This window comes from Canis lupus, chromosome 1 (genome assembly GCF_048164855.1).
Source record: "Canis lupus baileyi chromosome 1, mCanLup2.hap1, whole genome shotgun sequence".
In the NCBI taxonomy this organism is placed as follows: domain Eukaryota; kingdom Metazoa; phylum Chordata; class Mammalia; order Carnivora; family Canidae; genus Canis; species Canis lupus.
This window is the reverse complement of record NC_132838.1, coordinates 77,185,493-77,198,147: the sequence shown is the minus strand read 5'-3', so window position 1 is coordinate 77,198,147 and position 12,655 is coordinate 77,185,493. Positions and strand designations below refer to the sequence as shown.

The 12,655-nt window shown below is 43.5% G+C and overlaps 1 protein-coding gene and 1 long non-coding RNA gene across 6 annotated transcripts in view; one reads left to right on the top strand and one right to left on the bottom strand.

Moving 5' to 3' along the window:
- The window catches only part of RASEF (RAS and EF-hand domain containing), a 209,476-nt gene extending 206,649 nt beyond the window's left edge, over positions 1-2,827 (bottom strand). For all 5 annotated transcript variants that reach the window (XM_072836982.1, XM_072836964.1, XM_072836996.1 and 2 more), the window contains exon 1: positions 2,639-2,827. The gene's annotated coding sequence lies outside the window, so the exon portion shown is untranslated. The remainder of the gene's footprint in view (positions 1-2,638) is intronic.
- Positions 2,828-3,702: 875 nt separating this feature from the next.
- On the top strand, positions 3,703-12,346 carry LOC140638921 (uncharacterized). Its single transcript, XR_012035873.1, has 3 exons — positions 3,703-3,874; positions 7,473-7,583; positions 11,524-12,346. It is a non-coding gene; the product is annotated as an uncharacterized lncRNA (long non-coding RNA).
- Positions 12,347-12,655: the final 309 nt, after the last annotated feature.

Below are 12,655 nucleotides of genomic sequence, written 5' to 3'. Positions count from 1 at the left end.
AAGAAGTCGAGTCCAACAAATATTGGTGGAGCCGAAGCCATCTGCTCCCTGCTTTCATTTTACAGATGGGTTAGAGGTCTCATATCTAGGAATAATGATTGATTGGGTGCTAGGCATTTTAGGTTGCAAATGGACAATGCCCTCCTTCACTGTTACTATAATTTTAATTTCTCCTGTATAATCTTCATTTATTACTCCCGGGTGAACATTTAGTCCTTTCATAGTCCAACTAGATCTCCCTAAAAGCAATCCCCAAGTTCCCTTGGGGAGGGGTCCCCATATCCCCATTGTTATGGCTTTGGGGGTTTGTCCAGCTTCTAGATATATGGGGGTATCTGGGGCTAAGTCTAATCCTGCGCTGGCAGGGGTACCGCGGTGTAATTTGCTGATGTCTGGGAGGTCGGCGGTATTGGCCCTAGAGCCGACATCTGAGGAAACATTGCTGCTATTGTTTGTTGGGGCTGCAGCGAGCCCCGCTTCCAGTTTCCCTGAATAATATTACCAAATTTATCCTTTTGGGAACGGCACTCGTTTGCCCAGTGATAACCTTTCTGACATCTAGGGCACAGAGAAGAGGTTTTTTTTTTTTTCCTATTTCTCCAGGTCTTTCCAGCCCACCTATTAACTGAGGGCATTTAGCCTTGAAATGGCCTGCCTGTCCACATTGAAAACAAGTTTGTCTTTTTTGGTTACCTCTTTGCTGCATAGGCCTCTGCATTTCTTGAGGGGAAATCCCCCTCAGTGCTGCAGCTAGGGTAACTCCCTGTATATATGAAGACCCTATTTCAGCACATAAACGAATGTAATCTTCCAAGGTCCCTGTCCTTTTCCATGGTCGTATAGCGGCTTGGCAGGCAGAATTAGCATTTTCAAAAGCCAGTTGTTTCACAATGATTATGCCTGCTTCCCCATCCACCACTATTCGTCCTACTGCCTTTAACAAGCGAGCCACAAAATCCTGATAAGGCTCATCTGGTCCCTGTTGGATTTTGGATAACTCTTCCGACCTGGTCCCTGTTGAAGGAAGTCTTTTCCAGGCCTTAAGGGCACACTGTGAAATTTGATTGTATGCTATTGGTGGATAATCAATTTGCATATTTACCTCAGCATAAGCCCCTTCCCCAGGAGCATTTCATAAGAAACTGGAATATTTGTCCTGCGATTATACATAGTCATTTCATTAGCTCTTTCAAAAAAGTCAGTTTTCCAAAGTAAATAGTCACCACCTGATAGGTAGGCCTGAGCTATGACCTTCCAGTCTCCTGGACAGAGGGCGTCCAGTCCCACACTATCTAATAAGGACAGGGTATAAGGAGCTGTGGGCCTGTACTGGGCGGTGGCTGTCTTTATCTCTTTTAGTATCTTAAAATTGACAGTAGAACAGGCTCTCTGGCCATTACCATTTAGCATGACAGGAAAAGCCAAAAAGGCAGAGGTGTCCTCTCCAGCTTGTTGTGCTTGATGGAGAGTTTGTTGAAGAGGAGTTATTTTCAAAGGCGACAACCCATTGGAAGGTGTTTGGGAAATACAGGGGGATATCGACCCATTGGGAACATGCTTTTAGAAGTTAGCCCTTCCTCTGTATGGAACCCCAGACTGAGGGTAAGGTGTCATTATATGACCATAAGGAGGATCTTTCCTGTAAGAGGGAGGATCAAAATTGCATGGCTGTGGCTTGGCATGATCTATGGAAGAGGGTCGTATTTTTTTGCTCATGCCTGGAAAGGGATCAATATCATGATTAGGAGCGCAGAGTTGCTCATGGGATTGCTGTTTAGAGGGGGGCCCTAGCAGCCCTGGAGCCGAAGATGAAAAAATATTTTCTTATCATCATCTAAATATACCTCATCTCCTTCAATTTCACCTCCTCGGTTTCAAGTAAAGGTGGTGCCGTAGGGATGCTTGTCTGAGGCTTATTTATGGTTTCCTTTTGCAGTTTCTGTCGGGGAGGGAATTGAGAGGGCGATATCTGCCCTGGTGGTGATGGTGACTCAATCACTGATTTATTATTCTCCTTTTGTTCCTCTGAAGAGGTCTGAACATCATTTTCAGGGAGGGATTCATGAGAGGCTATAGAGATTAATTTGAAAGTGTGTTGTGGGGCAGCCCGGGTGGCTTAGCGGTTTAGCGCCGCCTTCGGCCCAGGACCTGATCCTGGAGACCTGGGATAGAGTCCCGCATCGGGCTCCTTGCATGGAGCCTGCTTCTCCCTCTGCCTCTCTCTCTCTCTCTCTCTCTCTGTGCCTCTTATGAATAAATAAATAAAGTCTTTAAAAAAAAAAAAGAAGAAAGAAAATGTGTTGTGGATCTAAAGCATCTCCCAAATTTGCATGGTGCCTGGAGGACAGGCCATAGGACCACATTTTTTAAGTTGATTTTTAATTTCCTATCCTACCCTTTACCAGGCGTCCAAACTGACAGTCCCTTCTTTTGGAAACCAGGGACACAAGTCTGATACAGTACAAAAGAATTGTTGCAAGGCCTTTTTAGAGACCTTGGACCTTCTCACTTCATAAGGGCCTGCAAAGTGGTCATAAAGAAGACCTGTTCCATACATTACGACTGCCCCATATTTTTTACTCCTGTTGTGGCCCTAAGTAACCGGGCTCCCCTTACCTGATTGTCAGCGCCGACTTACCTATATGTGCACTCTCTCTTGCATGTGCTCAGGTCCCTGTTCAGGCGCCACTTGTTGCGCGCTCTGCGGCAACCTGATCAGGGGCCCGAGGGTAAGGGGATGAGGAAAATAAAAGAAAAGTAAAGAGATGGGGACAGGAGGGACACAGTGGATGATGTCCAAGCAGTGCCAGCTTTATTCAAGGTTCTACAACATAAGCAAAGCAAAGCATAAGCAAAACAAAGACAAAGAAGTATCTGTTCTTAGCATATTTGTGAAGCCCTCCAAGGTTCCCCTTTATCAGCATGCAAGACAGACCCACTGGCCTCAGAAGACCTTGGTAAATAGATAAGCATGTTGCTCCAGATGTACATACCTCAAAGGAACATTGGATATGGTTAACAGACCAGCAAGAACAGCACAGACCCCTATTCAACTTTATGGCCAGGCCAGAATACATTGTATCTAATGTGTTATGTGGGCGATCAGTGCAAGCAGCTCTGAAAACCATTGCTCAAGCCCTTTCTCAAGCCTCAACCAACTATTCACCCTTTAGGCTCCTGAGCCTTTTGAGTGAATGAGGGATGCAAGTCCGGGCCTGGTTTGGTTCAGTTACTCCAGCTAGTTCGCAGTCACCCACAAATCTCTTACAAAGAGTTTCCTTCTGCATCTAAATCAGGAAGCAGGGATGTCTGAGGGGCTCAGTGGTTGAGCATCTGCCTTCGTGATCCCGGGGTCCTGGGATCCAGTCCCGTGTTGGGCTCCCCACAGGGAGCCTGCTTCTCCCTCTGCCTATGTTTCTGCTTCTCTCTCTGTGTTTCTCAGGAATAAATAAATATATGATCTTTAAAAAAAATGAAAAATAAATCAGGGAGCAAAAGAGGCAGTGACAGGACAACACCATCAAGAGCTGACCCTGGATTAAGGACTCAGAAAGTAGCATGAAGGTGGACAGGTCTTTCTGGAACTGAAGGTCCAAAGGAAAGAAAGAGCAGCTAAGACCCTGGAGTTGGCAAGAGGGAGGCCAAGATATAGTCACATGGCCCATATGGGAGGCGGCAGAGAAATGGGCAGGGAAAATGCCTCCCTAGTTCCCAGACCTGGAGGTGGACTGAGAACCAGCCACAGCTTAGTGCACTTGCGGGGAACTGATAACTGCACATAACACAATCACAACGGACATGGAACCCGGTACCGCTGCCAAAGACCGAGCCAGACCTGACTATTGCTATGGAAAGCCCTCCAAGCTGTGCTTAAGTAAGCAGACAGTGTGCTCTTTATTTTTTTTTTTAATTTTTTTTTTTCAGTGTGCTCTTTAGTGACGGTGTTTGTGATCAGTTGTTAAGGATGCACATGCACACATATGTACCACACAGATGCATGAAAGGCTTCCAAAACCATTCACGCACACACAACCAAGAAGAAGGCTTCCCATCAGGGCCTTTGCACTTGTTGCTTATTGTCGTGATCTTCAGGAGGGGAGGGATGTTTTTGTCTGTTTTGTTTACTACATCCCAGTTCCTGAGGCAGTGTTTGCTGGTAACAGGATCTCAGGAAATTTGTTACATGAATTAGTTAAGTCAAGATGTTCCCTTTGTTGGGTCACCTGAGTGGCTCAGTGGTTGAGCATCTGCCTTCGTTCTGCTCAGGGTATGATCCCAGGGTCCTGGGATTGAGTCCCACATCAGGCTCCCCACAGGGAATCTGCTCCCTCTGCCTATGTCTCTGCCTTGCTATGTGTGAGTCTCATGAATAAATAAATAAAATCTTTAAAAAAATAGATGTTCCCTGAAGCATGAAGAGCTAGAAGTTACTTACAGTTACCAACGGAACGAGACAAAGGTGAAGCGGCTGCCGTGGACAGGATCTCTTGCTGACCTCTAGAATCCAAGAATCAATCAATTCTGTTGGGCCTTAGACTCTGGGCCTTTGTACCTCAAGGCTTTCACTCTCTGGAATATGTTTGAGGCAAACTTCTAACAGGGGAATGTAGCTACTCATAGACTTTTTAAAAAGACTTATTTACTTATTCATGAGAGACACAGAGAGAGAGGCAGAGACACAGGCAGAGGGAGAAGCAGGCTTCCTGCGGGGAGCCCCATGCAAGACTCGATCCCAGAACCTCGGGATCATGCCCTGAGCCAAAGGCAGATGCTCACCCACTGAGCCACCCAGGTGCCCCCACTCATACTTTGATGGAAAGATGGCCCTCCTCTTACTAGGAAGGTCATCTACTTCAGTCAATGCCACAGGTTTGGGAGAATCCTGGAGAAGGTGGAAAAGAAGGACACCTGCCTGGTAAGTCAAACCAGCCGACTGTACCCTGGCTTTGAAGGAATGGCAACTACCCTCATGTCTATCTGGAATGAAGTTCTCCTCCACCTAGCCTGCTTCATCCAGTCTCAGAATGCACCAAAAAGATACAGCAGAATGCCAAGAAACGGTCCATCCAAGGTTCTCAGCAGGGAGGGGAGGGACAAGTCCTCCTATCATGGTATCTTGCTGAGGAATTGTCACAGCTTGGGTATTCTCTTTGCAGAGGTCTTGCTAATGGAGACACCTCCAAATACTAATTAGATTCTTGGGGGGGAGGGGGCGATTCCTTAAGCAATCTAGCCCCTGAAATGGGCTAGAAAAAAAATTGTGAAATCAATTTTTTTAAGAAAAATTGTGCGAAATGTTTTTGGAATAAAATGTGTTGACATGTGGGCCAGTATATAGCAGTTGGGCTAACTGTAAAAATTACTGGGACGTTTTTTCTACCTTTTCATTCCTAACTACAACTTAGTTACCTCCTGAAGATCTAGCTCTACTTAGTATGTAGATAGGGAAAATTACTTGGTGCAATTTCATGCTTGGTTTGTGTTCTCTTCAGTTCTATTTATCAAGTAGTTTGCATTCTATTTTAAATGCTTTAGCTACTAAATGCATGAATAAATATGGTAATATCTTTCTTCCCAGATTATCAGACCTGGGACTATTTCAAGCATCCAAAAGCCAGCTCAGGACATAGATGAGTGAAACTAAAATAACTCTGCATCATAGAACCATGCACTTTGCTCCTTAGGCTTTCATTCAAAGGCTTATTAACTCTTATTTAACACACAAGCTTAACAAGTATGTTTAATTAATTTCTAGATCTAAAGCAGATTGGAAGGAAAATAAGGCTAGGAAAAAGACATAATAGTAAGGCAGTTCAAGTGACTCAGCAACAAGAAAGATGATAATGATAAAAGGGCAAACAGAACTTGAGAGAAAGAGCACATGTTGGGGCGGGGGGCACAGAGGGAGAGGGAGAGAGAATCCTCAAGCAGACTCCCCACCCCGGAGTGCAGACCCTGACATGGAGCTGGAGATCCTGAGATCAAGACCTGAGCTGAAATCAAGAGTCGGACGCCTAACTGACTGAGCCACCCAGGTGCCCCTATTTCATTACATTTTAGATTAAGTTCCTAGAAAGAAGAAAATGGGTGCCTTGAGAGCAAATAGATGAATAGACGAGATCTAGTCTGAGAGTGGCAAGGTGTGGAGCTCCCATGGGGCTCAAAGCTCAGCTCTGGAGTGGTCAGCCCTTAAGTAGGTCAGCCCCTAAGTAGCCCTTATAACCAGTAAGTTGCTGGTGGTGGGGGGAGGGACTCCCAGCAGGGGAACAGCAAGTGTAAAGGTTTGGGGACAGGAGAGCATGCACTGTGGCCAGGGCCTGAAGAAGTCCCTGTGGGCTGCAGTGAGGAGGGCACCAGGCAGGGTGGAACCATCCTGAGCTCAGAGCATATGTTAGTACGGATCGTCTTCACTCTAAGGCAATAGCAGTCCACTGCAGTGACCTTTTAGGATGGTTGGAAAAAACCCCTTTGATGGCAGTATGAGGATCAAATCAGAGTAGAGGTCAGAGCATTTAAGGAGAACAAGGTAGAAGATTACCATAGTCTTGCAGGGAGATTACCAAAGTCTCACCACCCCTGGAGGATGAAAGTATGAGCATGAAGAGAAATAGCTGGAGTCAAAAATATTCAGAAGGCAAAAATAGCAGGATTTGGGATGGACCAAAATGGAAGGTAAGGAAGAGGGTGGAGTCAGGACTGCCCTCAGGATTCTGACCTGGACAGTGGGGTGTACACAGGTGCCAGCCACTAATGGAAGACACTACAGAGAAGCAGGGGTATTATGGGATGGGGAACAGGGACTCCGGGATGTAGTTTTGTACCTGCCTACTGTGGAGCTCCAGTGAAACATTCAGATGGGCAGATCAGTCAGGAGGGTGTATATTTGTGTCTGGAGTCCAGAACCCGGTCTGGGTGTAAGATAAAATCTTCAAGCCCCGCACTTCCACTGGTTATGGGTCATATGAACTTAGGGGAACCCCAGATTTTATTGCCAAACTAGCTACCAGAATAGAACTGAAAGTTCCCAAGGAAAAAGTTTGAGTGCTTTTGATACATTTGACTTCAGGAATTAAACCGCTTGCACTTTCCAAAGACATTGGATGAAGCAAGAAAAACGGTTTCCACGTCAGAAAGCTCAAATAAGACATGGGAGCATAGAATCTAATAGTGCGTGGTGGCTGTAATTTAACCTGAGGATATATCAACATGGCACAACATGCAGATGTCTTCATAGCAAACTATACTCAACCAAAAGTTCAAAATCACAGTCTAGGAGTGGCTTTCAGAACAACTGGAAACCGGAAGAGATTACTGCAGACTCCTTCCTATAGGAGTTTAAAGCTGTGGTGGCATGGGCATACACAGTAAGAAATGTGTGTTAATGATCTACAGGACTATAGAAAATCAGTCTGCAGAAAAAGGGGTTCAAAGCAAGAGTTCTCAAACTGGTTTCGCTGCCACTTACTAACCAGGTGACCCTGGCCGAGATCCTCACCTCTCTAATCTCAGTGACCTCTTCTGCAAAATGAACTGCTGGGAGGAATAAATGAGACACTGCATGAAACACGCTTGGCACACACAAAGTAAGTACTTTATAAAAATTCACTGTTTTGGTGATGAAGAGGAGGACTATTAAAATAGTCATGGGCTATTTTATAAAAGGGGTATAAACATATACTGAAAAGATATGTTCTAGGAGAAGTTGGGATTTATCAAATAGACGTACTATTAAAATTACTTTTACTAATCATATCTTACGTGTACGTAGCACTTTATAATTTTCAAAGTGCTTCCATATACTTTATTCAATTAACTTTTACAATAATCCTTCAAATAGGTAGGATAAATATCATGCCCACTATATAGGTGATGAAACTGACTCTCAAAGAGTTTTAGTAACTCAACAAAACCACTCAGTCAACAAGTGGCAAGGCCATAGTTCATATGCAAGTCTTTGACTTCAACTTCTATATTCTGGCACTGGTTAAAGGTCACAAAACAAGTGAGGAACCCTTTGGAGAAGACTACCTCCACACAATTTTGCCCCATAGCCAGATGTAATAGGAAAACGCATCTTGCCATCTTGGAAGCAAAGCCAAGAAATGGGAAGAGGTTGAATGCTGATGTCATTGTGTGGAATTGCTAGATGAAACCATAAAAAATCCTCAAATAAGCAAATACATTTTTTGTTACCCCACTAGTTTGAGCAGTGTTTCCATCACTTGCAACCAAAATAATCCTAATACATCCAATGCATTAGAAAACTCGTTGCTCCTTTAAAAAAAAAAAAATCCAGGTATCTTACCTCTTTGTACTCATGCTATTTCCACAAACTATTATTCTTTCTCTTCCTTCCTTCCTTTCTTCCTTTCTCTCTTTCCACCTTTCTTTCTTTCTTTCTTTCTTTCTTTCTTTCTTTCTTTCTTTCTTTCTTTCTTCTTTCTTTCTTCTTTCTCTTTCTTTCTTTCTTTCTTTCTTTCTTTCTTTCTTCTCTTTCTTTCTTTCTTTTTTTTTTTTTGAGATGGAGAAAAATGATAGGGGAGGGGCAGAGAGAGAGGGAGAAAGAGAATCTTAAGCAGGCTCCATGCTGGGGATGTGGGGCTCAATCCCACAGCCCTGAGATCCTGACCTGAGCCAAAATTAAGAGTCAGACACTCAACCAACTGAGTCACCCAGGTATCCATGGTATTCCTTTTCTTACCTGTTGAACTCCTATCCATCCTTCAAGGCCTCTCTGAAAATCAACTAAATTATTCCTTTTCTGATTCCACCAGCATAACTTTTCCTTTTGCTCTCCAAGCATTTTATTTGCATTTTTTCTTAGAGAACTTCATACTCTGGAGTAACAGTCTCTTCTTCCCTTTTGTGTCCATTATAGCACCCTATATCTTGCCATGGTAGACTGTCAATACATAACTGATTTTACACTGTATCTTGCCATGGTTGACCTCCAACACAATTTTAACAAAGAGTTTACCACATTGTATAAACTAGCATATTAACTAATTTCTCAGAAGACTGCCAATATTGATACTTAGCTATTTAAAATATTAATATTATGTGACAGAAGAGAAGTCAAGGCTTGGCTTCACATTTCTTTGTGTATGAGATGAACATGCAGTATTAGATATATCCTGATATCTCCCATAGCTGGTCATTCTGGATGTCATTTTGGGTGAAGCAGAACACAACCTCCCTAAAAGTATAAAACAAAAAGTTACAAACCCATCACATTTCATATTAAGCATAGATTGTATTTTACAGATGCACTCTGTAATCTGCGCTGCGGCAAGTCATGCCACTCAGCTTCCCAGATCTTATGAGAATATTATAAGCATACTTGAATAATATGTATCTTCTACCATTTTAGCTGTATCTCAAAATAGCTTGAGTATTCTATTGTACTATTATTTATAACCAATCATGTAACTTTGTTCAAAAAAAAAAAAGAATGAATTCAAGTAAGATTTTTTTTGCATAAAGGTCTAGCAAGGTGTTGTGAATTCCTAATCTGAATTTCTTCTATGAAATGAAAATGCATTAATCACTTTCTATCTACACAGCACTCAAATTGAAGAGGCAGATTCTATTTTCTAATGCTTGGTTATTAAAATGTATTTTACATGAAAGCCATAAAATGCTTATTTCCACACAAATTACTAGACAGCAAAATGAATAGAATCATCCTGCTCATGAAAAATGCAGGCACCTAAGAGAGATAGCTCTCCCGCCAAGAGAATGCTGTAGCTTTGCTCTTTCCAAATAATTATTTTCCGAGATTATTTTTAATGAGCTAGTGGTTTTTGGTCTGCCAAAATAAAGCTAATATCTGCATAGTATCTTCACAGTTTATATTTTGACAGCTGTCCCTGATATGGACTGAATGCCTGTGTCCTCCCAAAATTCAGATGTTGAGACCCAGCCCCCCACCCCATGTGATAGTATTGGGAGGTCATTAGGGTTAGATGAGGTTATGGGAGGTCATGATGGGATTAGCACCCTTATAGGAGCCACAAGAGATCTTGCTTCCCCTTTCTGCTTCGCTGATGTTGAGAACATAGCAAGGAGACAGGAAGAGGCCCTCACTAGGACACTGGATTTGTGGCAACTTGATCTAGGACTTCCCAGCCTCTGGAACTATGAGACAGAAATGTTTGTTGTTTAAACCCCTCCCAGTCTATGGGACTTTTGTTACAGCAGCCCAGAGGGGCCAAGATAATCCCTATTTTATATTTATGGAAAACGAAGCTGAGAGGTAATACATTAATACACCAAATACACTGATGAAGCCAGAAGCTTGTGTCTTATCCCCAGTGGCCACATGACGTGTTATATAAGTGTCCATAAATTTGCTGCTCATGAAACCCTTTTCTCCAGCTCAGAGGAGGAATGTTTATATGGAATCAGTTTACAGGGATCCCTAAGTGAACCCCACATTATCTGATTCCTTCCTCCTTCCATTGGAGCTGTGACTGGGGTTCATACTTGAACCACCCCCACCCCCAGGCAGTCTCTAGATGGGATCTTCACCTCCGGAACTGTGAGCCTTGAACTGCACTGTGACATCTTTGGTGGTCCTCAGAGGGGACTCCTCTAGTCCTCTGCACGCCTTCCCAACTTTAACCTGCAGGGGTGCATCCCCAGGGAAGGAAGTACCACTTAGCACTGTGGTTTTCAACACTAGCATGCTGCCACTTGTGAGAGACAAGGCAATTCCTGAGAACCCTCTATACTTCCTGCCTAGAACACACCCTCTAGGTGTTTCTTTATTTTCTCCAGTTCCACATAAACATTCCTCCTCTGAGCTGGGCTCTGTCTGGTTTCCTCTAAAACCTTACTTCCTACACAAGCATGACTGAGTTGTGGCTGGGGCCCTAGCCTTTCAGGAAATGTCTCATCCTCACTGGAGTCTGAATATAACCACCTCCCACTCTGGAATACTTTTGTTGAGCAGAACCTTCCTCCTGAAGACTGTCAGGTGGGCACTCAGCAGCTTTTCCCTCCCCCTCATTCCTGACTGTAGTCTCTTGCCACTCTTACCACTGCCAGGAAATCCTTCCTCAAGAAGGATCTTGGAAATTCTGAGGACAAGTCCACTTCTGACCAGTTATTTCAAGGGCTTAAAGAGTATCTGTGAACGTCTGGACTGGTCTTCTCTGAGCAGGCGTGGGGAATCAGAGGACCCCAGATGGGCATTTTTTCTTATTTCCTAGAGCTTTTGAACTTTGGCAAGGGTTAGACTGTGGGAATCCTAGAGAAGCTGTGGGACTCTTCAGTTGGTCTCTTCTGGAAGGTTGGAAAATAACTTCTTTTTTTAAAGATTTTATTTATTTATTCATGAAAGACAGAGAGAGAGAGAAACATAGGTAGAGGGAGAAGCAGGCTCCCTGCAGGAAGCCTGATGTGGGACTCAATCCCAGGCCCCCAGGATCATGACCTGAGCTAAAGGCAGATGCTCAACCACTGAGCCACCCAGATGTCTCTGAGCCCAATTCATAACATTTTGCAACTTCTTTGTCTCAGGGACCAAGGCATCGGCCAGCAGCTGGACCCAGTTCTGCTGAGTGGCTCTTTCTCCTGGCCCTTCCTGGGCCCTCTGGTCCTGATCCTACTCTGCTTCTTCAGGAACCACTTTGGACACTTCCTGGAAGAGAAGTTTCCTTCCAATTGCTAAACAACACCATGACATCTGCAGGCCTCTCAGCCCAAAGGTTTGATTTTCTGAGAAATTCACTCTGGTGTCTTGGGAAGCTGACCGCACTGGTTGGCTGCTATTTCTGGAAGCGTCAGCTATGATCATCCCAAAGCTTTCAAAGTGAGCCACATTCTTGACTCGTAAGTGCTTTAGGTCATGAGTTCAAGGAGTGTCTGCCTCTTTCCACGGAGAATCTCTAGTCAGTGTAAGGGGTACGGAACCCATCTGCAAATAAAAAGACAGAGACAATTAAAAAAATAAAAGAAAACTAATTGATGATTCTTCTACCTACAATGTGGCCCTACTGTATTCACTAACATCCTACAACCCAACTAACATTTTTATAAGAATTTGAGGGCAAGTTTTGTAACTATAGGAACAAGGCAACTAATATATTAAGAGAACGTAAGAAAAATTTCACCGCTAGTATTTACCATAGTCAGTCATGCTATGGGTCTTAGTCACTGAATGAGAAAGGTTCGTTTGTTTTTTTGAGGGAATATATGCCAATTAAGTGAATATAAAATAGAAGATGATTTTTAAATAAAGGTAGCCTGGTAGATTTCACTGGTTTTCTACAGTTTAATTTTTTTTTTTTTACCAAGTATATAAGTTCTTTTGATTTGTATAAATTCCCTAAGAATTTAAAAAGAACCAAAGAGAAGGGATCCCTGGGTGGCGCAGCGGTTTGGCGCCTGCCTTTGGCCCAGGGCGCGATCCTGGAGACCCGGGATCGAATCCCACGTCGGGCTCCCGGTGCATGGAGCCTGCTTCTCCTTCTGCCTATGTCTCTGCCTCTCTCTCTCTCTCTCTCTCTGTGACTATCATAAATAAATAAAAATTAAAAAAAAAAAAGAACCAAAGAGAAAAGTCTAAAAAGGGGAGGAAGTAGGAAGAGGATAAGACAGATAAAGAACACTTATTCAGACCCACTCAGTACAACCATCTCATACCAATTTA